The sequence below is a fragment of the Rhineura floridana genome, chromosome 8, assembly GCF_030035675.1.
Source record: "Rhineura floridana isolate rRhiFlo1 chromosome 8, rRhiFlo1.hap2, whole genome shotgun sequence".
Classification (NCBI taxonomy): Eukaryota; Metazoa; Chordata; class Lepidosauria; order Squamata; family Rhineuridae; genus Rhineura; species Rhineura floridana.
The window spans coordinates 43,685,331-43,712,150 of NC_084487.1; positions in this window are offsets into that span (position 1 = coordinate 43,685,331).

Consider the following 26,820-nt stretch of genomic DNA (forward strand, 5'->3'; position numbering starts at 1 on the left):
CTCCCTAGCAGAAGGGTAGAATAAAAATATAAGAATAAAAGATAAAAATTAAGTAAAATAAAAATTAAAAAATGATGGGAGAAATTCTGGGAGGGAGTAAGAAAGCACAAGGTGGTTTGTGGTACAACGATGGAGAATGTAGTACCAACTGGTACAAAGAAGACTTGGGGTTACAAAAGACAATTTGGAAGATTCTACAAATAGTAGAGACATATGAAACACTGATAAAGATGAGCAAGGTCAATGGGGGAAGTAGGCCATGAAGAGCATTCAATGTGAGCAAGAGAAGTTCTTATGTCCTTATGTTCTCTGCAAAACAGAGAGAGAAAAAGCATTTCAATAAACCTCTCAGCACTTCTACTTGCTGCTCGGCTATCTTGGCAACCTTTTCCAACTGCGACAAAGAGGACTTTCTTCCAGGCTGAATGTTAGAGCCATGAGAAACTCAGTACTGCACTATGGTCAGTGTCAGCCTTAGATATTTTTCCATTGGAAGCTCTGGCCTGGAGCTCTTTTTTAAAAAAATATCAGAGAGAGAGAGAGAGAGAGAGAGAGAAACTGGAGACAGTTGAATGATGCCTCCTTTGGCTACCATTGCACTGCCCTGTGTTTCTCCCCTCCACACCATGAAACCATAGTGTTGCACTACAGCAGCAGCAGCAGGGTACACTTGTAGAGTTTGTGAGTCAGCTGCTCACCAAGGTGGGAATCTCTCACTAAGCTACTAGCCAGCTGACTGTATTGCTTATGTCAGAGATGGAAAACCTATGGTCACCTTCCAAATGTTGTAAGAGGCCAACTCGCATCAGCTCCAGGCCAGCATGGCCAATGCTCAAAGATGATGGCAGATGGAATCTAAGAACATCTGGAGGACCACATGTGTTGGCATTAGGCCGTACTGCCTAAGGATATTTTCATCAGGTCTGGAAAGTTACAAGCATGTGTTTTGAGAAGCAGTCTTATCTGCCATGTCTGGCCTGAGAGAGCAGACTTGAAGGTCAGACAGGTTGTCATAGTAACGGGAGATAACAGCTGGGAAAGTTGTAACAGAGTCTATGTGAGTTGTTGTTCTTCTGAATTATGCCTCTGAGCTGAGAGGCTGTCTTTTGTGTTTATCTATGGAGAGAGATGTACCAGAAGGGGGGTGACTGAAGAATCTCTACATGTATTTACTCTTAAGCCTCTGGCCTTAATGTCTTTCAATAATAAAGACTCTTAACATGCTCTGAGGATGTTTCTTGCTCAACTTAACTCCAACGTAATGTATGCTGTTTCACACAACAACGCACACAAGCCAACAGTGGTAGCAGAGGATGGTTACGCTCCACAGCGCATTACACGGGAGTAAGTTGCTGGTCTGAAAGGCAGACGGAGTTCCAGGGAGGGCAGCGTGATTGAACCAGACGGAGGTGAGCAACATGGCTGTAAACCTGTCTGGGGGAGGCTTGCCGATGGAACGACTTAATGAGAAGAATTTTGCCAGCTGGAAGCCGAGGATGAGGGCTTTGCTGATAACAGAGGATTTATGGGATGTGATTGAAGAAAAACCCCCGGCGGTACTGACCGCGGCCTGGAAGCGTCGAGACCAGAGGGCGCAGGCGTTTATAATCTTGGCTCTATCGGATTCTCAACTGATGTGTGTGAGAGATGAGCCGTCGGCTAAAAAGATATGGGACGCGTTGCAGGAAATGTCCCAGGAATGGCAGCGGAGGCAGGATGCGCAGAGAGCCCAGCCGGTGGGAGCTGTCAGAAGCAAGGAGGAGAAATGTGCCGAACCGGAGCAGGCTGCCGAAAGCAGACAGGAAAACAAGCGGGAGCAGCAGCGGCTGAAGTCTTGTTTTGCCTGTGGGGCCCGTGGGCATCTCCGTAAAGATTGTCCAATCAAGCGAAACTCCAGGGACGGAGGCTTGAAGCAGGGACGTGTGAACTTTGTTTGTAAACAGAAGTCTAAAGACTTGGAACAAATTAACTTTATTGTCGACAGCGGAGCAAGCCATATATTAATTAAAGACAGGAGTCTGTTTTACACGTCTACAGATGAGCAGGACTTTGTTTTACTTGCTGATGGATCACGGAAATCCGTAAAAGCTAAAGGTCTGATTAAATTTGACAAGCTTGGCATTATGACAAACTGTTTGTTCGTCCCGGACTTGGCTCATAATATTTTATCAGTGGGCAAACTGGTGAGTTGTCAATTTTCAGTCTGGTTTGATAAAGGAAAATGTTGGGTGCAAAGAGGAGAAAATGTTGTCTGTCAGGGTTTCATGACACAAGGGCAGTTTAAAATGACCGTGGGTGTGAAGTGTGCTAATGCCTTGAGTTTAATGGGGCGGAAAGGGAATGACCGCCAGAGCTGTAAAAAGACAGCTGTAAAAGGCACACAGTCAGTGTTTACTGCTCACATGGAATCTTAATGCAATGCAATCAGGCTAATGCCTGTGAAAGTGCAACGTAACGGGGTTCGCAAGCCACAGGGAAAGAGAAGTGGCAAACTGGCACCTAGTCCAGAAACACAGCAGTTAATTCTGAGTAGAAGCATTAAAGTTGCAGAAAAACCTTGGGATCAAAGGGAGCAACTGAGCAGGCAGGTGGACACAAAGAATTTGGGGCCTGTCACACACTATTTAGGCACGGATATTGTGCGTGCAGAAGACGGAAGCATAACATTGAGTCAGGAAAGTAAAATAAATCAGATCATAGAAGAATGCAACATGACAGAATGCAATGTTGTGAAGACTCCAATGGTTGTGGCTTTCCAACAGAATGTGCAGGAGACGCCTTGTACAGATCCTGAGAAGTACAGGCGCATAATAGGGAAATTGCAATATTTGGTGAAGGTGTCTCGCCCAGACATATGTAATGCAGTCAGTATTTTAAGCTGGAAGGTAGAGCATCCTTCAGAGGCTGACTGGTAAGGGATTGTGTGCAGCAGGGGTTTGTTAACCTAAAATTTTGTGACACTAACAACATGGTGGCTGACATAATGACCAAGCCTTTGTTTGAGGAGAAGTTTGGCAAACTGGTGACAAGGCTTGGAATGAACCAAAGTTTGAGTGAATAAAGTTTCTGAAATGTACTGCTATGTACTGAGATGTAAGTTTGAACTGTACTGAACTGAAAATGCAATGTACTGAAATGTATTGCAAGATGTATTGTAGAAATGTGTTATTGTTGTAATGGATTTACAGACATGATGAAAAAGGGGGGCTGTTGGCATTAGGCCGTACTGCCTAAGGATATTTTCATCAGGTCTGGAAAGTTACAAGCATGTGTTTTGAGAAGCAGTCTTATCTGCCATGTCTGGCCTGAGAGAGCAGACTTGAAGGTCAGACAGGTTGTCATAGTAACGGGAGATAACAGCTGGGAAAGTTGTAACAGAGTCTATGTGAGTTGTTGTTCTTCTGAATTATGCCTCTGAGCTGAGAGGCTGTCTTTTGTGTTTATCTATGGAGAGAGATGTACCAGAAGGGGGGTGACTGAAGAATCTCTACATGTATTTACTCTTAAGCCTCTGGCCTTAATGTCTTTCAATAATAAAGACTCTTAACATGCTCTGAGGATGTTTCTTGCTCAACCTAACTCCAACGTAATGTATGCTGTTTCACACAACAACGCACACAAGCCAACAAGCCACCCCTGGCCTATGAGTTTGTTCTTGCAGAATCTATTGTTAGTGGATAAACAAAGTCACTGAGGTAGAAGCTGTGCCCACACTTCCCTCCATGGCAATGTCTCCCAAACAAATCCTTAGCACTCTCACACATGCAGATCTCATTCTCAGCCATTCCTGTCAACTGTACCCATAACACAGTTAATCCCCCGAGCACCCACTTGTAACAAAGTGAATGCCTGGTGTAATTATACTAATATAAGCTCCAGCATAGTGGCGGCCATCTCAACAGTTGCTGTGCCCAAAATGTAGCTCATCAGGAAGAAATGGTCTAGCTTAGCCCTTTCCCTGGTGTCTGCTTAGAATAAGCCCCATTGAATATAATGGGACGTATCCCCTCGTAGGATGGAACAAACTGTTAATTTTGGTTCTCTTCGTTTCTTATTCTTCCAGTTTTAAATTCAGTTCTCCACATTTCTGCAGCAATCTGCATTTTTTTAAAAAAAATCCTCACAAAAATTATTCAGCATATTAATGTGAGTTTCTCCTAATAAATACATTTTTGTATGTAGTCTTGACTAATGTACACTTTTTTGCAAGCACATTTCCCTAATATAATGCATTTTTGTATGTTATTTCACCAATTTATTAATTTCTATGCCCACTTTCCCCTAATATATGCATTTTTGTAAATACGTTTGGTTGGAGAACTGGATCACAAAATTCAGATAAGTGCAAATTTTGAAGGAAGGCTGTATTTCAGTTCTCCTATTGTTTCAGAAAGTGCAAATTTGATAGATTCACCTTTAAATGTGAACTGAATCAAATTTCTCCCTCACCCACACTCCCAGGTAAGTGAGGTTAGGATTGTAGTCATAGCAATTTTCTGCTATTGACTTTTAGTAGTCTGAACAAATGGAAAGAGTAGCTCATCAGAAGAGAGACTGGGAAATTGAATCCATGTTTCAAGAGTAGTTGAAGGGAATCAGTCTCAAGCTGTTCTGAATTTTGTAAGAAACATTTCAAGCACCTAAGCCCCAATATCTAAATATCTGGGAGAATGAGATATATGATCCGCTGGCTGGTGCCACTTTGAAAGCATTCCGTAAACCTAACAGGCCTGTATCAATTCAAGTTCATTCTTTGTTGGATGTCTACTGCTTTTACCAATTCATTTTTCCCCTCCCCCAAAATATTGATATTAATATAAATATTTTTAAGGGAAACATCAATAATTTTAATTGATATTTTGAAAGGAAATATTAATCAATGAAAGGAATATATATAAAATTATCATTCTTAATATTGATATTTTAGAGGCTTTTTTTTAAAAAAATCTGTTTTCAAAAATAGTCACAGAAAATCACTACTTAAAATTCCGACCTGCAATGATAGAGAATGTGAATGAATGGAAAATTAGGTACCAAATCTGAATTGGGAGGAATTCTAGCACATCCCTAGGGAGAACTTGTATGCACAGGTGTGTAATGTATGCACCATCACAACCTTCACAGCTGTGCCCTCAATGCAGTCTAAATAAGTCAATGGCAGTTGTTTTTGTCTGCCTCCCATCTTAGGGGCACAGGATTGGTGCTGTCCCAAAGCAGCCTGGGAAAAACAGAGGGTCTCACACAATTAAATATTTCTATACAGTAGAGCCGAACGGGGCGGGGGTGAGGAGAAAAGGTTCGACACACATCGGCTGAACAATAACACCAGTGTGCTGATGGAATGGGAGACCCATGAATTGGAAGTTTGATAAGGGCTCTCTCTTTCTCTCAACAACCCCTTCAATTTCCCTCAGAGCTCCCCCCGCTTCTCTTGCCTGCTTTCTTGTTTGGGCTTTTTAACAGTGCACTGTCTTTGTTCAAGATACAGGTGAACAACAATCATGTGATTAATACACACACAACCATACACATGCACAAAGCTTTTTAAAGGCCCGTCCTGCCTTGCCTCAGAACCAAGGAGCAGATAAGGGCTAAGAAGAGCTAAGAGGCACCAAGAGCTAGACTCCAGGCCACAACAGGGCTGCTTTGGGGTGTTGTGATTGTTGTGGTTGTTGTGAGGGTTTCCCAACAGCCAGAGTACCTGGAGGTGCTTGGGGTGCCCTCCTCCTGAATGGAATGCTTCTTCATAGACAGAGAAGCAGCATCAAATATTGGGAGGATGTGAAGAGGTTTCTGCTATTTCTGAGGGAACTATGGAACCCTGTTTGTTTGATGCCATTCTTCTTGGTTTTGAGGTCTGCTCTGTCATTCATACCAATCACCGAGGCCCTGTTGACACACGGCAGTAACTTGACATGGATTTTGGTTGTTTGTGTGCCTCACTCTGTCACTGCTGTTGGTGTCGGGAAGTCTCACTGGAACTAAAGCAGGGGGATGGAAAAGAGAGCTGAAGGTTAGTCACCTTTATTTACCCCTCCTATTTTTTATGTCGCATAGTTAGAAGTTGAAGAAGGGGTTGCCTACAGTGGAGATTGATTCGTCATTCTCCTTTAAGGTCCGAGGAGGAGTCATTCATATGCCTTGAAGCTTTGCAGAGGCAGATTTCATCAAAGAAAGGACCTACGGCAATTCTCCCTATTTCCTTCCTCTGCAGCTCCTTGCACAAATAAAACACGTTCACACTCATGCGAGCTTCTAGAATCTTCCACAACAGAGTCTGCCTCTCCTGGGTCCTCTCTCTCTCCCTCTGTGTGTGTGTGTGTGTGTGTGTGAGAGAGAGAGAGAGAGAGAGAGAGAGAGAGAGAGAGAGAGAGAGAGAGAGAGAGATTTGGCTAGTCTGGAAGGAAAGAGAGAGGGATGTCCATCTCCAGAGTGACTGAGACAGGGATACGAGAGGCAGAGATTGAAGTTTTTCACTCATCTTTCTGCATTGGGGCTGGTGGAGAGAGACTACAAATGAGGGGCCACCCAACATATTCCAGGCGACCCATTACCTCAAACAGAAACAACACCTAATGTCTTTGTATGATGACATCTCATATACGAAGATGACATTGGGCAGTGTTGATAACAGCACACTTCATAATCACAGAGGCAATGAGACCATCAGCATGGGAAGATCCTGAAGAAGCATGGTGCATGTGTGTGCATATATATGTGTATATAAAAATTTCTAATCCTGATTGGGCCCTTTGTTCTTTAAGTAGCTTCCCATTTAATGTATTTTGTTTTTATCTTACATCCCTTCCCTATTACAGATCCTCCTTTTTACTGCAGGGACTTTATGGTACAATCCTATACTTGTCTACTCAGAAGCAAGTTCAGTAGGGCTTACTCCCAGGTAAATAGGTAAAGGATTGCAGCCTTAATCTATCCCAAAGACAAAAGTTAAGGATGTGAGTTCTTCAGCTGAGAGAGAGAGAGAGAGAGATGTTCTGGTGGTGACACAAAGCTACATGACTGTAAAGGGGAAATGCCAGTAAATAGCCAGACAAATTTACAGAGGGCCTGCAAAATATTCTCTTTGTGTAAATTGGCCCAAGAATGACGCTCAACAAGGGAGGGGGAATGAAATGCCTTCTTTATGATGCTTGTAAAGTCTCCAGCTTTGATTCTGAACATGAATGTAACTTGGCTGACCAGCAACATGACTCCCTCTATTCATGCCACAGGTCCTTGCATTTGTGAGGCATTCAGCTTTATTTTAGTAGCATCATTTGACCTAAGAGCTTGCTGGTGCCACTTCCAGAATTTGTTTAAAGTCTAGGGAGCCTATATATCCTGTATACTGTTTTATACCCTTTTTATCTGGCATGGCTACCGGCAAAGATTCCTGGGTTTTGTAATCTGGTGAAGCGCTGACAATTCTCTGCTATTTCCTAATAGACTGAGCGGGTGATCTTCTAAGGTCAAAGCATGTGCTTTGCCAGGAGTGATGGTCCTGTTGTGACTTTGAGTCAAGAACAGGCCAAAGATCCAATGCTAGTATTAGCCCTTTTACTGTTTTGTACAGGATAGTTAGACTGATTTAAACTAGTAGCTTATCACCACATCATCAATCTTATCACAAATCCATTGATCTTTCTGGTGATTTTATCTCATTTTTAAAAAGTGCGTTTCTGTCCCTGTTGCGAAAAGTGTGAAGTACACTTAAGAAAACAATGAAAAAGCATACTTGTGTTAAAAGAGACAATGGTTTTTAAGACAATATGGGGAATGGGATACATTTTGCTTGTCAACCTTCTTGGCAACATGTGGGGAAAGGCCATAGCTCAGGGGCAGAGCAACTGCTTTGCATGCAGAAGGTCCCAGGTTCAATCCCCAGTATCTCCAGGTAGGACTGAGAGTGGCTGCTGCCTGAAACCCTGGACAGCCGCTGTCAGTCACTGTAGATGGACCAATAGGCTGACTGAGAAGCAACTTCCTATGTTCCTATACCTACAGATACAGTGATGATTTTAGAGGTGCATAGATGCATTCGTCAGATCAGGTACAATAACTTTGGATGCTCTCTTTCTTGATGAACTGGCCAAATTACACATTATATTACATGTGTCTTCATATGTGTGTGTGTGTTTTATTTATTTATTTATTAGATTTATATCCTGTCCTTCCTCCCAGGATGGCATTTTAGCAGGTGTGTCCCCCACAACTGATCCATATCCAGATCATATTGTCAGGGGAGAGAAGGTTAACCTTCTTCCTGTGCCACAGTCCCAATGAAAATATCTGCTATTCAGTACTATTCTACTGTTGGCACCAATAGTAACTTCCCTCCTGGGGAAAAACCCCCAGCAACTTCAGGGGCTTATTCTCATTGAGACCATGACGGGAGGAAAAGGGTTTAAAACTGCATGTCACCTGCACCATGGTCCTGATCTGGATCTGTGCAGGGGATTTGACTGCTATTTTTTTTTAAAAAGCCACACAGACACACAAATGCAAAGACATGTTTAGCATAATGTGTTGTTTGACCCAAGACAGCAAGGGTGGGCAGATATTCTTTCAAGAAGGGTCTTGGAGAACTGAAGGGAGATTTTTTCACATCTAGGTTGTAATTTGTTTTCCAGGTCAGTAGAGATGTGAGCAGTTGTACCACAGAGAAGGCTCTGTGGCATCTGTGAAACTACTTGAAAAAAGAGGAAACCAGTGATTCTCAAAATGAGAAACAGGCCCAATTGCAAAGTGATGCCACATATATAAAACACAGTAAATGCACCTATTTCAGGGTCATGTCTAGCCAATGTTCTGCTTAAATCAGGTCACTGGACCTTGCACATGCAACATTAGCACACATGGAATCCCCACCCAGGGTCATAGGAAATTGATGTGCTAGAAATCAGCAACAGATCTAGATTTGATGCTGACCATGTGTTCATCCACACAAATCAATTTTGTTTATGCATCTGGTGTCACTTGTAAATTGGATTACGATTTCCAGAAAAAGTTTCAATGTTACCCTGGCCCCAATGCATCTCCTTCTATCTTTAACTGGTCTGGTCATCAGAGTGCCAAACCTTGTGTTGGTTTGATTGCTGATGGAGATGCATGATGCAACTGTGTACTTTCCTCTCAGTCTTTTGTTTTGGCAACTTGAAGAAACTTATGAAATAATGCCTCTCCCATTTTCTTTCATCTGTTTGCGGAAAGCCAATGGATATGAGGAAGATGAACACCTTGTGTTTTTGTCTTCTGCTTAGGGAGGGATGGACAGTTTCTTGACTAAAGGAGGGCCTTACATACAGGGGAAGAGCACAAGCTTTGCATATATATCAACCTGTTTATTCCATTTAATCTTCTGTAGAGCCCCCATTGTTCTTCTGAGGTAAGGTGGGTGACAACTGGGGAGAGATACCTAACTGAGATAGGTATGGTTTTGTCAATTTCATTTTCTTTCATCTTTCTGCTCTTCAGTTCTCCATATTTTGATTTTTTTGGTGATTTTTTAAAAAGAATCCTCATAAAATTCAGTTTAGTGCAATTTTATCCTAATATACACACTTTTGTTCGCAATTTTGCCCAATATACCATTTTTTTGCAAAGCAATATCCCTGATATAATGCATTTTTGTATATTATTTTTAGTAATATATTCATTTTTATGCATACTTTACCCTAGCATATGCATTTTGTTACACATTATTTGGCTGGAGAATTGCATTGCAATTTTCAGAGAAGTGTGAATTTTGAAGGATGTATTTGTTTGCTTACTGTTTTGAAAAGTGCAAATTACATAACTGAGTCAAATTTCTCCCCCATTCTCAAATTCTCTGAGATAGCACCAAGCCTACTCTTCCAAGGGAGGGACCTACATTGCTGAACCTCTTACCATTCAGATGCTGGGTCAAATGCCTTTGATACACTCTCTTTTCTTCTGCCTCTGGATTATGATTGTAACTTTCAGCTGTAAATGTTTTGCTGGCTTATTGCTGTTCCTGCTGTTTTATTTGTTGCTTTTAATTGATAATTTTGCATTGTTCCTGCTTTGTGAGTTGATTTGCAAGCCACTCAGGATGCTGTCGTGGAAGCGCAAGCTGAGATAAAATATTTTATAAAGGTCCCCGGTTCAAACCTTGGCATCTCTAATCAAACAATCTCAAATAGCAAGGTTGGTAAGGATCTCTGAGGCCCCGGAGAGCTGGTGACAATCAAAGAAGAAAAGGTTGGACTAGATCAGGCATTCCCAATCTCTGATTTCCAGATGTTGTTGGCCTACAACTCCCACCAGCCCCAGCCAGTATGGCCAATGGTCAGGGAGTGATGGGAGTTGTAGTCCAGCAACACCTGAAGAGCATCAGGATGGTGAAGGCTGGACTAGATGGATTTAGACAGGCCTGTCCATAATGTTGTCATTGTTATTGTTGTGTTATTGTTAAATTTATATCCTGTCCTTCCTCCCAAATGAGCTCAGGGCAGCGAACAAGTGATAAAACAATCAAAACATCTTTAAAACAATTCCAATATAGAGGCAGCCTCAGAAAGGTATCTTCTTAAAAGGCTTGTTGGAAGAGAAATGTCTTCAGTAGATACCAAAAAGACAACAGAGACAGTGCCTGTCTAATATCTGATGGAAGGGAGACTCTCAATAAAAGTCCAGAAATCCTTGCTCACACATGATCACTGGCATGTGGTGGTATGCCTGCCAGAAACAATGGTGAGACCTGAGACATTCTGAGTGGGGAAAAGTTCCATGGTCACAGGGCTTACCCTGGTTTGGTCCCCTTTGGAAGGAGATCACTGGAGTCTTCTTGGTGTTCTGTAATACCTGTGTTCATTTACAAATATACAGGTTGAGCATAGGTGGAGGCATGAACTGCTTAAACATTCTAACGGAGAGTTGAAGTTCACTGCTGTATCAGTTCTGAAGGAAGAAGGCCAGCATGCTAAGATGCTTAGAGCCCAAACTACGTTTTCTGTGCCTCTGTGTCTTTCTCACTCAAAATTGCTGTCTGTTGTTCTTTTCACACACAGGCACACTGCCCCTGAGTAAACGGAGGGATCTGGATGAATAATCTTTTTTGACCATCACCTAGCCATCTTAGCTTCCATGGAGACACATCACCAGCACATAATGGGATGTCAACATTCCTTCATCAGGTCTAAGGATTGCCTCATGGCAACCCACACTGAGACCTCTTCTCACTGAAATCTGATAGGAAGGCCATACTTCTTTTTACCAGAATTTAAGACTATGAATAGAGAGCACCACCAATGTCTTGCCCCAACTACACACTTGCATTACCCTCACTCTTAAGGGCCCTCCTAGACAGATAACTGTAGAATTCTCTGCCCTCAGGGGTTGGGTTAAGCCACATAACAACATAAGAACAGCCTGCTGGATCTGGCCAGTGGTCCATCTAATCCAACATCCTGATCTCATACACTGGCCAACCAGATGCCTATGGGAAGCCCACAAGCAGGACTTTAGCCCAACAGCACTCTCTACTCCTCTGGTTACCAGCAACAGGTATTGAGAAGCATTCTGCCTCCTACAGTACAGACAGAACATAGCCACAGGGGTTAGTAGCCATTGATAGCCTTATCCTCCATGAATTTGTCTAACCCTCTTTCAAAGCCATCCAAATTGGTGGCCCTCATTGCCTCTTGAGGGAATGAATTTCATAGTTTAACTATGTGCTGTGTGAAGAAGTACTTTCTTTTGTCTGTCCTGAATCTCCCAACATCCAGCGTCTACACTAGTGGGCTTCCAGCACCAAGTCAAAACACACTGGACCAGCCTTCCCCAACCTGATGCCCTCCAGATGTTGTTAGACTCCAACTCCCATCGTCTCTAGTCCATGAGGCTGGAGCTAATAAGAGTTGGAGTCCAAAATATCTGGAGGGCATCAGGACAGGGAGGTGTGGATTAGACTCTCCCAGGATATTATGTCTGCTGCTGTATTTTTATCTGTATTTGCTGCTACTTTATGTCCGAATGTTTTAAACTGTTGCATTATTCCTAGTTTATATTTGTATCTGTATTTTCTTGATTTGTTTCTAAACCGCCCTGGGATTTGTTTGTCTGAAGGGCAGTATTGAGTGCAACACATAAAAGAAATAAGACAATCATGGAGAGATTTTGATAAATTGAGAAGTTGGATTTATTCAGAAGTCCAACACATACATACATATCTAGTTACTTCAAAGCTATTCAACAGATAGAGAGATTTACAATTGCTGAAGGAATCCTTTTTTCCCCTGCATAGCTAGGGCCTCAGAAGATCAAAGACAAAATTGGGCACAGCCTATCTGCTTCCTACCTGGTCTGACAGGTGGCATCCCGCCTCCCTGCAGTTTTAACCCCCTCACGTCCTGATAGAGAATTATAAATTCCAATATTAATGTGAAGAGCATGGAACGAGTAGCAGGTTTTATCAGATTTTTTTAAACTACAGCAACCTGGGGTTGTGATATCAGTGCAAAATCTTCAATACAGATGGATTTATAATCAAGTCTTATAAGCCTTGGGGCATTACTCTGTGTGACAGAAGGGATTTTCAAGAAGGTGGAGTTATTTACAAACTAGCTCCATTTTATTAAACTTTAGTTAGAGCCAGCCCTACCATTAGGCAGAGTGAAGGGAACATGGAGCGCCAGTGCAGTGTTGAAGGTCAGAGCAATGTGTGTCACCCACAGCCTGTCTTGTGCCCCCTAAGCTAGCCTAATGCCCTCACATGCAATGGAGGACACTTTCCCATCACAAACGTTGAAGAAAGATTCAACTGCCTATCTGGTTGGCTTCGGGATGTAGAACTGGAGGTGGGGGGCATCTTGTCTTTCACCTCAGCTTGAAAAATATCTTGGGTTGGCCCTGACTTTAGTAAAATGGGGTTAGCTCGTGTCAATTTTACATAAAGGCGTATGTCTCTCTGTATATGTGTGTGTGTGTGTGAAAGAGAGAGAGAATATTTGTGCTTGTCTGTACATACTTGTGTAAGTGTGTGCAGACATACCACCAGGTATCACATGTAGCTCTTGGAGCCAAAAAAGGGTTGCACGTCCTTGGCTTAATAAAATGGGGTTAGCTTTTAAGCGCCATCAATCTAATAAAATGGAGGAGCAGGATCCTATCAGAACTTTTGTTTTGAGTGTATTTTCTGGCAAGCAGTGTGATTTTCCTGGGGGAGAAAAGAGTCTAGGATAAGGTAGCTCCCTTACTTTTGACTCTCTTGCTCTCTGGAGTGTCCCAGGAAGTCAGGGGAAGGGTTAAGCCAGGAACTTTTCAGTCTGCTGCTTTGGCCCTTGTAATTCCTCCCAGGGAATAAGAATGGGAGAACAAGGAGCTCTTTCTGTTTTCGAGAATTAATAGCAAAGAGTCATCTGGGGTGTCACTCAAGCCTTGATCGGCTCCCAGAGGAATGTGTGTGTGCAAGCGCGTGCATGTGAGAGAGCACAGGCCTGAGGCTGAGATGCCAAAGCAAGGGCAGAAACAGTTCTGTTGGTAACCAGAGGTATAAAATGGTATCCAGTCAGGGAGACATTTCTTCTTCTAAGTCCTCAAACTCCAACACCCCTCTCCTCAGAGATGGAGGCAGCCATTTTACTTAGTCCTTCCTGTCACACAATTAGGGGTGGGTGAATCTGTCAATTTCAGTTTCTCCCCATTACTCATTTTTCTACTATTATGTTCAGTTCTCCCCATTCCTACATGCATTTGCAATTTTTCAAAACAAATAAGCCTTCCTAAAAAATCATCAGCATTGTAGTCAAATTTCTTCTAATATACACATTTTCATATGCAGTTTTGCCTAATAATGCACATTTCTCCAAAATCATTTTTCTGAATATAATACATTTTTGTATGCTATTTTCATTAATATATGCATTTTATGCACACTTTTTATGCATTTTTGTACATTACTTGGCAGAAAAACTGCACTGCAAAATTTGGAGAAGTGCAAATTTCAAAGGATGGCTGTGTTTCAGTTCGCATATTTTTTCAGAAAGTGCAAATTAGGTAGTTCCGCTTTAAATGGGAGCTGAACTGAATTTCTTCCCCTGTCGCTATGCATGATAGGCAGCTGCTCTTTCCTTCCTTGCTGCTGCTGCTCCCACTTTTCCATATGCTGACAAATCTGTGTGGGTACCTCAGTTCTATTTGCTCTATGCTATTTACCTTGACCCACAAGAAATGAAGAGGCTCAGTCTGTGGAGTTATGGTTGGCTGTAACTATGGCAGAAGCTCTGCAAAGGCCTTCCCCAACTTGGTGCCCTCCAGATGTTTTTGACATACAACTCTTATTGTCCCTGACCATTGGGCATGTTGGCTGAGGCTGATGGGAGTTGGAGCCAGCAACATCTGGAGGGCACCAGGTTGGGGAAGACTGATCTGGAATATGGCTGCTTTGGTTGAAACCCACCCTTATTGCAAGAACTAGAATGAAACAGTTTGCCATAAGTCAGAATTCCCATTCCTGGCTACCCAGAAATAAAAGTCAACCATGAATTATCTCTTGCATCGAGGCATTATGCCTATGAATGCCAGTTGCTAGGGAGCATGGGTGGGAGTGGGCTATTGTGCTCATATCCTGATTGCGGGCCTCCCTTAGATATCTGGTTGGCTACAGAGGAAAACATCATTTTGGACCAGGTAGGGCCTTTGACTGATCTAGCAGGGCTCTTCTTAAGTTCTTACATAGCTTTTCCCAATTTGGTGCCCTTCAGATGGTTGGACCACCATCTTGGCTACTGGCCATCCTGCCTGGGGCTAATGTTGAAAACATCTCGAAAGCACCAAATTGGGGAAGGCTGTCTTGATGAGTGATTCTTTCCATGTGATATTGCTTGTGATCTTCCCAGAACAATCAGGTTGGCCACTGTTGGCCATCTAGCATTGCTTGTGATCTGGCCACAGAACACTCTCATCCAGTCCAGATAGTCTATACCAGGAAAAATGGACTGGATTGTTGCTTTCATTGTAGATTCCTGAGCTGTTAGTCACATGAATGCTGGAAGAAGATGCTGGTCTATATGGATTATTTAGGTGAGTGGTCCATTAGTCAAACTGCCAGAGAAAACCTGCTTTGCATATTTAGATCTGTAATGTCCAACTCACAAAAGGATAACTAACCGCAGTGGCCACTCCCCCCTTTTAAAAACAGCACACAAGTTAGAGCAGCCTTTCCCAACCAGCGTGCCTTCAGATGTTGTTGGACCACAACTCCCATCAGCCTCGGCCAGCATTGCCAATGGGTGAGGCTGATGGGAGTTGTGGTCCAACAACATCTGGAGGCACACCGGTTGAGAAAGGCTGAGTTAGAGGGATGGGTTTAATTTCTGTTTTAGCTACTTTAGCTGTCATAACAGGAAACCAAAGAGAGATTAATATATAACAATTTTAGATAGAAGACTTCTACAAATTAAATCTTAAAAAGTTACAATTTCAATTTTAAAAAAACACCTGAAAGATTCTTGGGTGAAAAATTGTCTCGGGAATCCAGACACACTGGAAGGTAGAATTTTTATTCATGTTATTTTAAAGTATAGCACCATTTCTAGAGATTTTCGTTTGCATTCCCTCATGAACACTGGCATTTCCAGAATTCCAGTAGGTTTTATGCAGTGCACCAGTGAAGCTGGGAAATCCATCTCTAACACAAACAGCACTGAGCTGGCCAAATTCAGGTAGTTGTTTAGTTAGTTCCAATATTACACATTAATTCAGAACAGCTAGCAACATGTTTACCAGCACATGATCCTAAAAAAATGTTTAAATATGCTTAGGACTAATGGGAAAATAAATACTGTGCCTATTTAGGTAGATAAATTTAGTGGTTACACCCCCTGATCCTGCAAATTACATTTTGAAGCTATTATAATTCCAAAATTTTGTTTTTCCAAGTTGCAACATCATGTTTTTGTCATAACAGCAGTCTGGAAGCCAGTAGTTATAGTCACCCTCCATGAAAATGAATTCCAAATGTACAAAAGCAAAAGGTTATCTAATCTGCTTGTGTATTATGTTATGAACACAACAATTATTCCTTAACAGGATTCACCAAAGGAATTTTTGCAGGTACTGACTGGTTCCAAATTCTGAATCTGTGCAGTCTTACATTCCCCCACCAACACACACACACCTTACAAGTACCTGATGTCCTCTATCACGAAGGCTCTTATTGACTCATATGTTTCTTCCAGCCCACTAATTTACTTTAAGCAAGTGGATATCCCACAGCACTTTAAGATAAATCCATTTTCTCAAAAACCTGCCCATTCTTATTACTCAATTATTTGTTTCCGATTATCAGGTGACTATCGAGAGTGGAATGGCCATTTCTAATCTCTGTGTTCTGATATTTGTAAATGTTCGTGAATTTAAAATTGCCCAGCATTGAGGCTGAGTTATAAGTATACCAGTGAATGAATGACTGGAATCTGGGTGATTTTAACTTGCTAGCACATTTTAAGCATACTTTAAGACTATTGTGGTGCCAGTTTTAAGCAGACTCTGTTAACACCATCTTTATACTTTTTTAAAAAATACCATTACCTCTACTGAAACACTGACAGTAGTCTGGTATCAGATGCATGAAGTCAGCTTGCCAGTATGCTGACATGTTGACCTGTTTGCCATTTAATTGCTTCTTTGCTTCCCCTTTATCTGTGGTAACCATTTGTTGTCACTTCCTAATGTACCATCTTTGGGGCAGAGACTGTTCCTTTGTTCTGTGTTTGCTATTAATCTGCTGCCCCTTCATCATCATTGGAATCAAGTAAAATGAGCCACCACTTAGTATCAACCATCAATGGGAGCAAAAAGAATGCCTACAGTTTAATCTCTGAGCTCCTCTTCCTCAAAGGAAATACTGTATATACAAACCCATCACTCTACAAATAAGGGTCCATTGTAGAGGAAGGGTTAATACATGATGTAAAGAAGAGACCATTTAAGACATTGCAAACCTTGACCTTTCATAAATCATACTGGCTGGGCTGCAAGTGTGTGGGGGCTATATGCAGCTGCGCGCGACGTTGACATTGTTCCCACCATCTCTAAGTGCAACAAATCCCTCTATTGTCTTCCCGGTTTATCTGGTTCCTCTTGTTTATTAGCAGAGGTTGTTTGGCACTGGTTCCAGCCCTGAGCGGGTGGAAAGAGTGCTGGCACGCACCAAAGAGGGAGGGAGGGGGGGGTGAGAAGCCTGTATCAATGGCGGTATTGTCCCACCATTTTTGTTTCTGCTGTAATGATATGTTTGAAAAAAGGGATTAAAAAAGAGAGAGACAGAGAGAAATCTGTGCAAAGGACTTGGTAAGAATTGTCGTCTGGGCCTTAACGTCAAGCGGATGCTACTGCAGCTGGGAGGATGGCCCAGGACAGAGGCGCGACGGCGCTGCAGTGCGCCTTTATTCTGTTCCTTTTGCATTCTAATCTCTCACTCTAATGATAAGCACTGGAATCCACAGGTGCCGATGCTTTTGTTTTGTATGTAGAGGTTGTTTGCTAACTTAACCACCATCTTCCAGAAGTCTGCTGTGATAAGGGGTTCACATCATGAAGATTTCAAGGATATTATCATTATTATCATAAGCAGTATTGACCACCTTAGGGATTTCGTCGTTAAATTCTACAAAAACCACCACACTATTTTCTATATAGCCCACATCCTTTGCTTTTGTCTTGATTGAATGGAAATCTTAGAGCCTATTCACAGGTTTGTGCAAGGTAGTACAGTCCTCACATGGGGACTGTACCACCCCAAGTTTCATGTAGGAATGTATTCATTTGAAAGTGCTCCCATGTGAAAATAACTTTCATCACAATAATTCAACATGTGTGTGAGAGAAAGAATGCTAGATCAAACCTTATTTTGGATATGATAAATCACTGATGCGGGGATTATATTCAAATGGGGCATTTTCCAATGAACATCTCCCTATGTAAAACTTGAGGTGGTGCAGCTCCTGAATGAAGACTATACCATATTGTAGATGCATATTCGAATCAGCTCTTAGCTTTCCTTTTTTTAAAAAGGAAGTTCAGACTCCAGTGCACTGATGTATATGCATTGCATCGCCTGCGATTCTGTTGCTAGTGTCTGTCTAACTCATTGTATTTCTCCTAGCCTATTCTCCAAGCATTGTGTTGTAATGACTTATATAGCAGATCAGCAACTGTAGAATGGAATATAAAGTAAAGGCCTCAATTCCAGAAGACAATGACAAGAATCCAATAAATAGCTCTTTAAAAGAGAGAGAGAGTGAGGGAGAGAGAGGTAAAATGGTTGATTTTGGGAGGTGGGGGAGTGTACTCATGATATTTCAAATGGTGGTGATGTAGGTCATTTGAACCATGTGATCTATTTTTCTTCATTCCCAGGCTACAGTCTGAAGGCACATGAGGCCAGCACCCTGCAGGGTCAGGTGTGGTCAGTGCCTGGATGGGAGACCGCCTGAGAACCATATGTAAGCTGCCTTGGGTTTCATGAAAGGAAAGGCGGGGTGTAAATGTAATAAATAATAAATAATAAATAAATTTGGACTGAGACCAGGGCTCTTAAAGTTTTATGGGCCCCAAAGGAAACATGAATAACAAATAAGCATACACACGCACGCACACACATGTACTGATGTTTTATTCCCCAAACCACTGATTAATTGAGCTTCAAGCCCCACCCAAAATATTCCAGCTTTTGTCACAAAGCCCCCCTTGCCCCTCTCTTGTAGATGTCCTGATTGGGACATGGGATGAGGCTTTTGTTTTACTGCCAATTTGCTCCTCATCATCTTGGCTCCAGAAGGGAGGTCAGAGAGTGATTCAGGAGTCAATGGAAACTTCGTGTCTTTTTGCTGCCTTCTGAATCAGACCTCATGGAATCTGTCCATCACCACCCCATCACCCTCCTCATGTGCACATTGCAAGGCAACTGGCTGAAGATCTTTAAAATAATTAAAATCTATGAGAATTTTGTGTCTTTTTAACTTGATGTATCTTGAAGATTGCCAATGGAGGTTAAATAGCCTGGCAAAGAGTCTAAAGAAAGAAAATGGTTTGTTTCAGAGAACTAAAAGCGACTTGAAAGAGGGATAGCTGCTCATGATCTGTACAATTATCCCACTTATACCTCTAGTAAACAGTTGTGCAGGTTTTTGTAGTGTTTCAAAAGCCATTTGACTCCATTGGTGGCAATTATTTTATTTAGTAAATTTATATCCTGCCCTTCCTCCCAGAGGGAGCCCAGAAGTTATACAAATGGAATAAATGTGTGGTGGGGTGGGGGGGGTGGCATCCATCTTAAGACATTGTCAATTATCTTAAAAACTGTTTTAATTGTCTTCATACATAAATTGAAGTTTCTAAAAACACTGGGTTAACAGAACCCAATGAGCACTCTGTGTTACTTCCAAGCAGTCAATAATGAAATTAGAAAACAGATCCTTTGTTTGGATGAAGAGGCAACCCCTCTGTTAGACAAGGAGGAAGAATACATCTCCGTATGGATATATGTATAGCAGTGACAACAATCAAAACCTTTGAATGTGTTTTTGTGTTAAGGCCTTAATAATATTTTCTTTCCTAAACAGCCATTGATTCAGTTTTTTCAGAGTTTAAGATTGTTTGAAATGAGTTATGTTGCGTGCTAAAGCTGTGCTGAAAACCCACCCACCGTCCCTGTATATTGTGCCCCACACAAAAATGAAGGGCATTTTCATTCACTTTCAGGGGGACACAAAATTCTGAAGACCTTTTGCAGGGGCTGTAATTGAAAATGAAATAGGAAATGTCAATGGTCTTTGGTTTTCTTTATTCCCCCCTTTCTTTCTTAACTAAAAAAAGGCTGAGCCACTGGCATTCTCTTCTTTAACAGAATGTCCCATGAGGATGACAAAATCATAGTGAAAATCATAGTGACATCATTCACCTTGGCAGGATCCATCCAAGACATTTGGCTGCCTGAGGTGAAGGACAAGATGGTTCCCTCCACATTGCACTTGTAGAAACGTACTGGACTGGCAACTTATTGGGGTTGGAATAATATCATTCACTGCACCTGGGGGCAGCAGACTAGGTCTCCAACTGCACTATACATTTAAAGCAGTATCATACCACTTTAAACAGTCATGACTTCCCCCAAAGAATCCTAGGAACTGTAGTTTAAGGGCACTGCTGAGAGTTGTTTGGAGACCCTTATTCCCTTCACAGAGTTAGTTTTTAGAGTCTCCTGGCCAGAGGGATTAATTGTTAAACCACTCTGGAAACTGTAGCTCTGTGAGGGGAACAGCTCTCAGCACCCTTAACAAGCTAGTTCCCAGGATTCTTTGGAGGAAGCCATGACTTTTTAAAGTAGTATAACAGTGGTATAATAGTGCTGTAAATGTATAGTGTAGAAGGAGCCTAGCTTAAGGAGCACAGGACAAGCTGCATAGACTGTCCTTCAGCTCCTGGCTGCTGTTGTTTCCTGCAGTCCAGAATCTGTTGTTTGAGGCGACCACCTCACCCTGTCTAATGCAGGGGCCTCCAACCTTTTTGGATCTGTGGGCACATTTGCAAACCAGAGAAACTGTTATGATTCCCTGCTCCCCCACAGCAGCTAAGCAGCACACTGCAACCTATTCTATTGGCTTTTTTTCCAGCTTAATTTCAGCAGAGGGAGGGTAAGGGACCCAGTGGGCACCAGAGAAGGCCTCTGTGGGCACATGTGCACCACACTGGTGACCACTGGTCTAGTGTCAGCTCTGGCCTTGCCCATGGGAGATTCTGTTGAGAACATGAATAGTTCAGGGTTTTTTCCTAGCTAAGAAAGGAAGAAAAAAAAAACTGTGGCAACTCATATATTACTTTCAGCGAAGGAAAAAGAACCCACCCTGAAAGATCTTCAAAATTTTGTTTGCTCTCAAACACCTCAAAATTCTGAATATTAAGTGGTATATAAATATCTGAAATAAACAAACAAATAAATAAAAGTAAATGAAAATCCCCTCCCTCTTTTGTGGCAGATGAATTGTACTGTAGCAGGCAAGCTTTATGGCACAACTATAAGGCACACCTCAAGACATTTCAAATAGCCTTCAACTCTCTGAAGCAACTTCAGTTCAGCTATTGTATGATGTACACACTTTCCACTCTTACCTGTGAGAAACAGGTGGCTTTTGTGTGTATTTCAAAAAATCTATTTGACTAAAGGTGAATATGTACACCATAAGAAGTGAGATCTTTCTCAAACCACTTATAACATTTAAAATAATTATCTTTGGCATTCTTCAACAGTGCAGCATGCTACAGTTCTATTAATTTAGGTATTTATGATTTTTATCTTGTATTTTTACAAAATAATTTACAAATAATTCCCCCTTAGAATCAATCACTGATTAAATAACATATGATATGACTAAGTTCAAATTGTGGAAAGTGAATAGTCTCTTCAGACTTCGATTTGGTAAACGAGCGGGGGTCTAATGACCACCTACTTAGAGATTAGATGAGTACAGGGAGGAAATCATTAAGTGTTTGAGTACTTCCAAAGTTGTTCTATGCTACAGGAATATGTTAGAAAGAATGGTCAAATAAGAGAAATGACAGAATTTGAGGAACTGACAATATACACACATTGGCAAGGATATATCATTATTACTCAAATATGATGCAGAAAGAATACATGGTTAAATGGGCCCAAAATATTGGTGAAAATATACCAATAGACATTTGGGAAAATTTATGAACATCACCACAGAAACTTTCTTTAAATTTAGGGATCAGAGAAAATAGTTACAAAATTATGACTTGGTGGTATATAATTCCTGTAAAAATAAATAAAAATTATCCAGCCACATGCTGGAAGTGTCAGGAAGGGGTGATTCCCCCCCCCATATGTGGTGGAAATGCAGACTAGAAAAGAGACACTGGAAGATGATGAAATCAACATTTAATAAAAATTTTGGGTTATGAGATTCAATAACATCCAGTGATATTTCTACTATTTAGAGGGTTTAATAAAGAAGGAACATATGGAAATGTTCTCTTATTAATAACCACTAGAATTCTATGTGCAGGGAAAAGGGGATTCCACTAATTACAGAATGGGACCGCAAAATATGGGATTATGTAATCATGTCAAAATTATCATATTATATGAGAGATAGAGAGCAAAGTTTTGGTCAAGACCTTTTTTTTCTTAAAATTCATGCAGCATCATGGATTACTTTAGAGTATATGATTTATCCCCCAAGGGTTGAATATGGTTTTTCAATGTTTTGAAAAAGTTTGATACTTTGATTTTGATTCTACAGCATTCTGTTTATTGTTTCTTATGTATTATATTTGTGTTTCTGGAATTATTAATAAAAAAGTGAAAAAATAATTGTTTCATTTTTGTAAGTGTTTTGGGTGTTGCTAACAGAAAAGTGGGGTGATTAATAAATAAATAAATAATCTATAATAAATGCAGTGGGATCCATTGTGATTTAGTAGTAGTAGTAGTAGTAATAGTACCAGTACTACTACAAGTGATCCAGTTGTATTTGTTATAGAATAGGCACAATTCACATTCAGCAGCATTTACTATTTGGGCAGCTGGATATACATAGAATCAGAAAATGCGATGGATGTCTGTTGCTGACAGTCTGGGTTTGTGGTGAACCTTTTTTGAAGATCATGCAAGTTGAGCCTCACAAAGATATTGATAGTCAAAAGAAGGATAGGAAACAGCGGAACTGCCCTATGACCTCTAGAAGTGCTGCAGAGTCTGAGCACTTGTTAGAAGCCAAGTATCAGTTCCACATTCTTGTGCACTTTTGAGCAGAAGACTTGGGCTGCTTTCACACATGAAGCTTATTGCATCAGTTTTGTGGATTAAAATGGTAGCACTTCTGTCCTGATTTCTAAAATTCCTTTGATGCTGCAGTGCCTGTTATGTTAAGGAACTGTGGGGTTTTTGGCCCATATAATAGCATTTCATGCCATTGTCTTTCACATTGCTGGAACGAACAAAATCTTGTTTTCGTCCTCACCAGTCATACACATGTGGAACTGTACACTGTAGTTCCCCCCACTGTGTAGGTGGTCTATGATCTCATCCCGTTACCATGCAACCCTTCTCCCTTTAGCATCTGACATTATTTTTGTGGGGTGTCTGGACACAGGGCTGGGGGGGGGGAGAAGCTGCTACTCACACCTATGCCAGAATACCAGTACAATTTTCATTAGGCTAAAAAGATTTCACATGTGCCTAAAGGATGAGAACACACTACATGCTGGGATGCCTGTCACATAAGCAGTTGCAGCTCGTGCAAAACTCCCATGATTTTCTGGGATGCCAACCTTGCAAACGGATTATTTCTGGAATCATTTATCACTGAAATGACCGCTAAACTTCCACTGTATTTCTGGAACTAGCTTTTATCTCATGTGAAAGAGCAAATAAAATGTACAAATTATCAGGTACGAAATCATGGGTATTTATTTATTAGATTTATATCCCACCCTTCATCCCAGTAGGTACAGTGTTAATGCAGCAAAAAGGGTGAATTAGATATTATTGTGGATTCGGACCTTAGGGCCCCTCCAGACTAGAGATGTGAAGGCCCAAGGAAAAAAAACCAGGAATATTCTGGGGGGGAAATGGGAAATACTTTCCCCCCATAATTTTCCTCCCCCCCCCAGGCCTTCCCATCTCTATTCCAGACTGGTGTTTTATTGCAGGTGTCTTCCACAACATGTGGTTGACGCAATAATAGTGCACTAGTGGTGGACTTATTCTACTTTATTTGTTGTTCTGCTATGCTTCCCCAGTGCTACCACATTGTTGCTGTTTGGAGGGGCTATAGTGCAACAAAAGCCCCATCCGTGCCTCCCCACTGGCTGCTACTGGTCCATAGCATCTCCAAGTAGGGCTGGGAGACACTCTCTGCCTGAATCCCTGGAGAGCCGCTGCAAGTCACTGTTGAGACAATACTGAACTAGATAGATGAATCATCTGATTTAGGCAGACATTTATTATTTATTTATTTATTTATTTATTTAGTTGCATTTCTAAACCGCCCTATAGCTAGCAGCTCCCAGGGCGGTGTACAACATGATAAAACCACAATATTTAAAATACAGCAAGTGTGTATTGCGCAGACAATATAAACATTATATAAACAAAGTGAAAGAAAACTAAAAAAAATAAGATTAAAAGCTTAAATACTTTAAAATGCCTGGGTGAAGAGGTGGGTTTTTACCTGGCGCTGAAAAGATGACAGAGAAGGCGCCAGGCGTATCTCATCTGGGAGGGCATTCCATAATTCGGGGGCCACCACCGAAAAGGCCCTAGATCTTGTTACTGTTCTCCGGGCCTCTGTATGGGTTGGGACCCGGAGAAGGGCCTTAGACGTCAAGCGGAGTGAACGGGTAGGAACATAGCGGGAGAGGCGTTCCATCAGATATTGCGGTCCAGTGCCATTAAGGGCTTTATAGGTAAGGACCAACACTTTGAATCTGGCCCGGAAACATATTGGAAGCCAGTGCAGTTGGGCCAGAATAGGTGTTATGTGGTCGAATTTCTTCGTCCCAGTAAGAACTCTGGCCGCAGCATTCTGCACTAGCTGAAGTTTCCGAATCATTTTCAAAGGTAACCCTACGTAGAGAGCATTACAGTAATCCAATCTAGAGGTTACCAGAGCGTGAATAACTGAGGCTAGGTTCTCCCTGTCCAGATAGGGTCGTAGTTGGGCTACCAGCCGAAGCTGGTAGAACGCATTTCGTGCCACCGAGGCTACCTGGGCCTCAAGTGACAGAAGCGGATCTAATAAGATCCCCAAACTACGGACCTGTTCCTTTAGGGGGAGTGTGACCCCATCTAGGACAGGTCTGACATCAACCATCTGAGCAGAGGGCCCCCCAACTAGCAGCATCTCAGTCTTGTCAGGATTGAGCTTCAGTTTGTTTGCTCTCATCCAGTCCATTATCGCGGCCAGGCAGCGGTTCAGTACAGCAACAGCCTCACCTGAAGAAGATGAAAAGGAGAAATAGAGCTGCGTATCATCAGCATATTGCTGGAAACGCACTCCATAACTCCTGATGACCTCACCCAGCGGCTTCATATAGATATTAAAAAGCATGGGGGACAGAACTGAGCCCTGCGGGACCCCATACTGGAGAACCCAGGGACTCGAGTAGTGTTCCCCAAGCATCACCTTCTGGAGACGATTCTCAAGATAGGAGCACAGCCACCGCCAAGCAGTGCCTCCAACTCCTAACTCCGCGAGTCGCCCCAGAAGGATACCATGGTCGATGGTATCAAAAGCCGCCGAGAGATCAAGGAGAACCAACAGAGTTACACTCCCTCTGTCTTTCTCCCGACAGAGGTCATCATACAGGGCGACCAAGGCTGTTTCTGTACCAAACCCCGGCCGAAAGCCGGATTGAAATGGATCCAGATAATCAGTTTCATCCAAGAGGGCCTGGAGTTGGCGAGCGACCACGCGCTCTAGAACCTTGCCCAGAAATGGAACATTTGCTACCGGCCTATAGTTGTTAAAGTTATCAGGGTCCAAGGAGGACTTTTTTAGGAGCGGTCGCACTACCGCCTGTTTCAGGCAAGGTGGGACCACTCCCTCTCGTAACGAGGCATTAATTACCTCCTTGGCCCAGCCGGCCGTTCCATTTCTGCTAGCTTTTATTAGCCACGAGGGGCAAGGGTCCAGAGCGGAAGTAGTCGCCCATATCTGTCCAAGCACCTTGTCCACATCCTCAAGCTGTACCAACTGAAACTCATCCAATAAAACAGGACAAGACTGTGTTCTGGACACCTCATTAGATTCAACTGTTACAATATTGGAGTCAAGGTCCCGATGGATGTTTATGATCTTGTCTTGGAAGTGCCTCGCAAACTCATTACAGCGGGCTATTGATGGTAATATTGCATCCGGAGAACCAGAGTGTAAAAGTCTCCGGACAACCTTATAAAGTTCCGCTGGGCGGTTACAAGATGACTGAATGGAGGTAGCGAAGTATTGCTTCTTCGCCATCCTCACCGCCTTCACATAGCGTTTCGTGGAGGCCTTCACAAGTGCATAATTACAGCCGTCGGGAGTTCATCTCCATTTACCCTCCAACCGTCTCCTTTCTTGCTTCATCACTCTTAGCTCCTCGGTAAACCAAGGGGCCAATTGAGCTCTGCAATGGAGAGGGCGCACCGGGGCGATTGTGTCAACTGCCCGGGTCATTTCCGTATTCCACAGAGTGACCAGGGTTTCGACAGGATCGTCAGTTTTATCAGCTGGAAAATCCCCCAGAGCCCTCTGAAATCCTTCAGGATTCATTAGTCTCCGGGGACGGACCATCTTAATTGGTCCTCCACCCTTGCAGAGGGGAGAAGACGATGTGAGTCTAAATCTCAAGAGGCGATGATCTGTCCATGACAAAGGAATAGATGTAAGATTCCTCACTCCCAGATCACCTTCCCCCATTCCAGTGGCAAAAATCAAGTCTAGAGTATGTCCTGACACATGCGTCGGGCCAGCAACAAATTGAGACAGCCCCATGGCTGTCATGGAGGTCATGAAGTCCTGAGCCGCTCCAGAGGCGGCCTCGGCATGAATGTTGAGATCCCCCAATACCAAAAGTTTGGGAGATCGCAACACCAAGTCCGAGACCACCTCTGTCAGCTCAGTTAGGGAAGCTGTTGGGCAGCAGGGTGGACGGTACACCAACAGTATTCCCAGTCTGTCTTGCTGGCCCAACGTAATGTGCAGACACTCCAGGCCATTAGCCACTTGGATGGGGTGCCTAACAAGAGAGATGGAACTTCTATAGACCACAGCAATTCCCCCTCCCCGA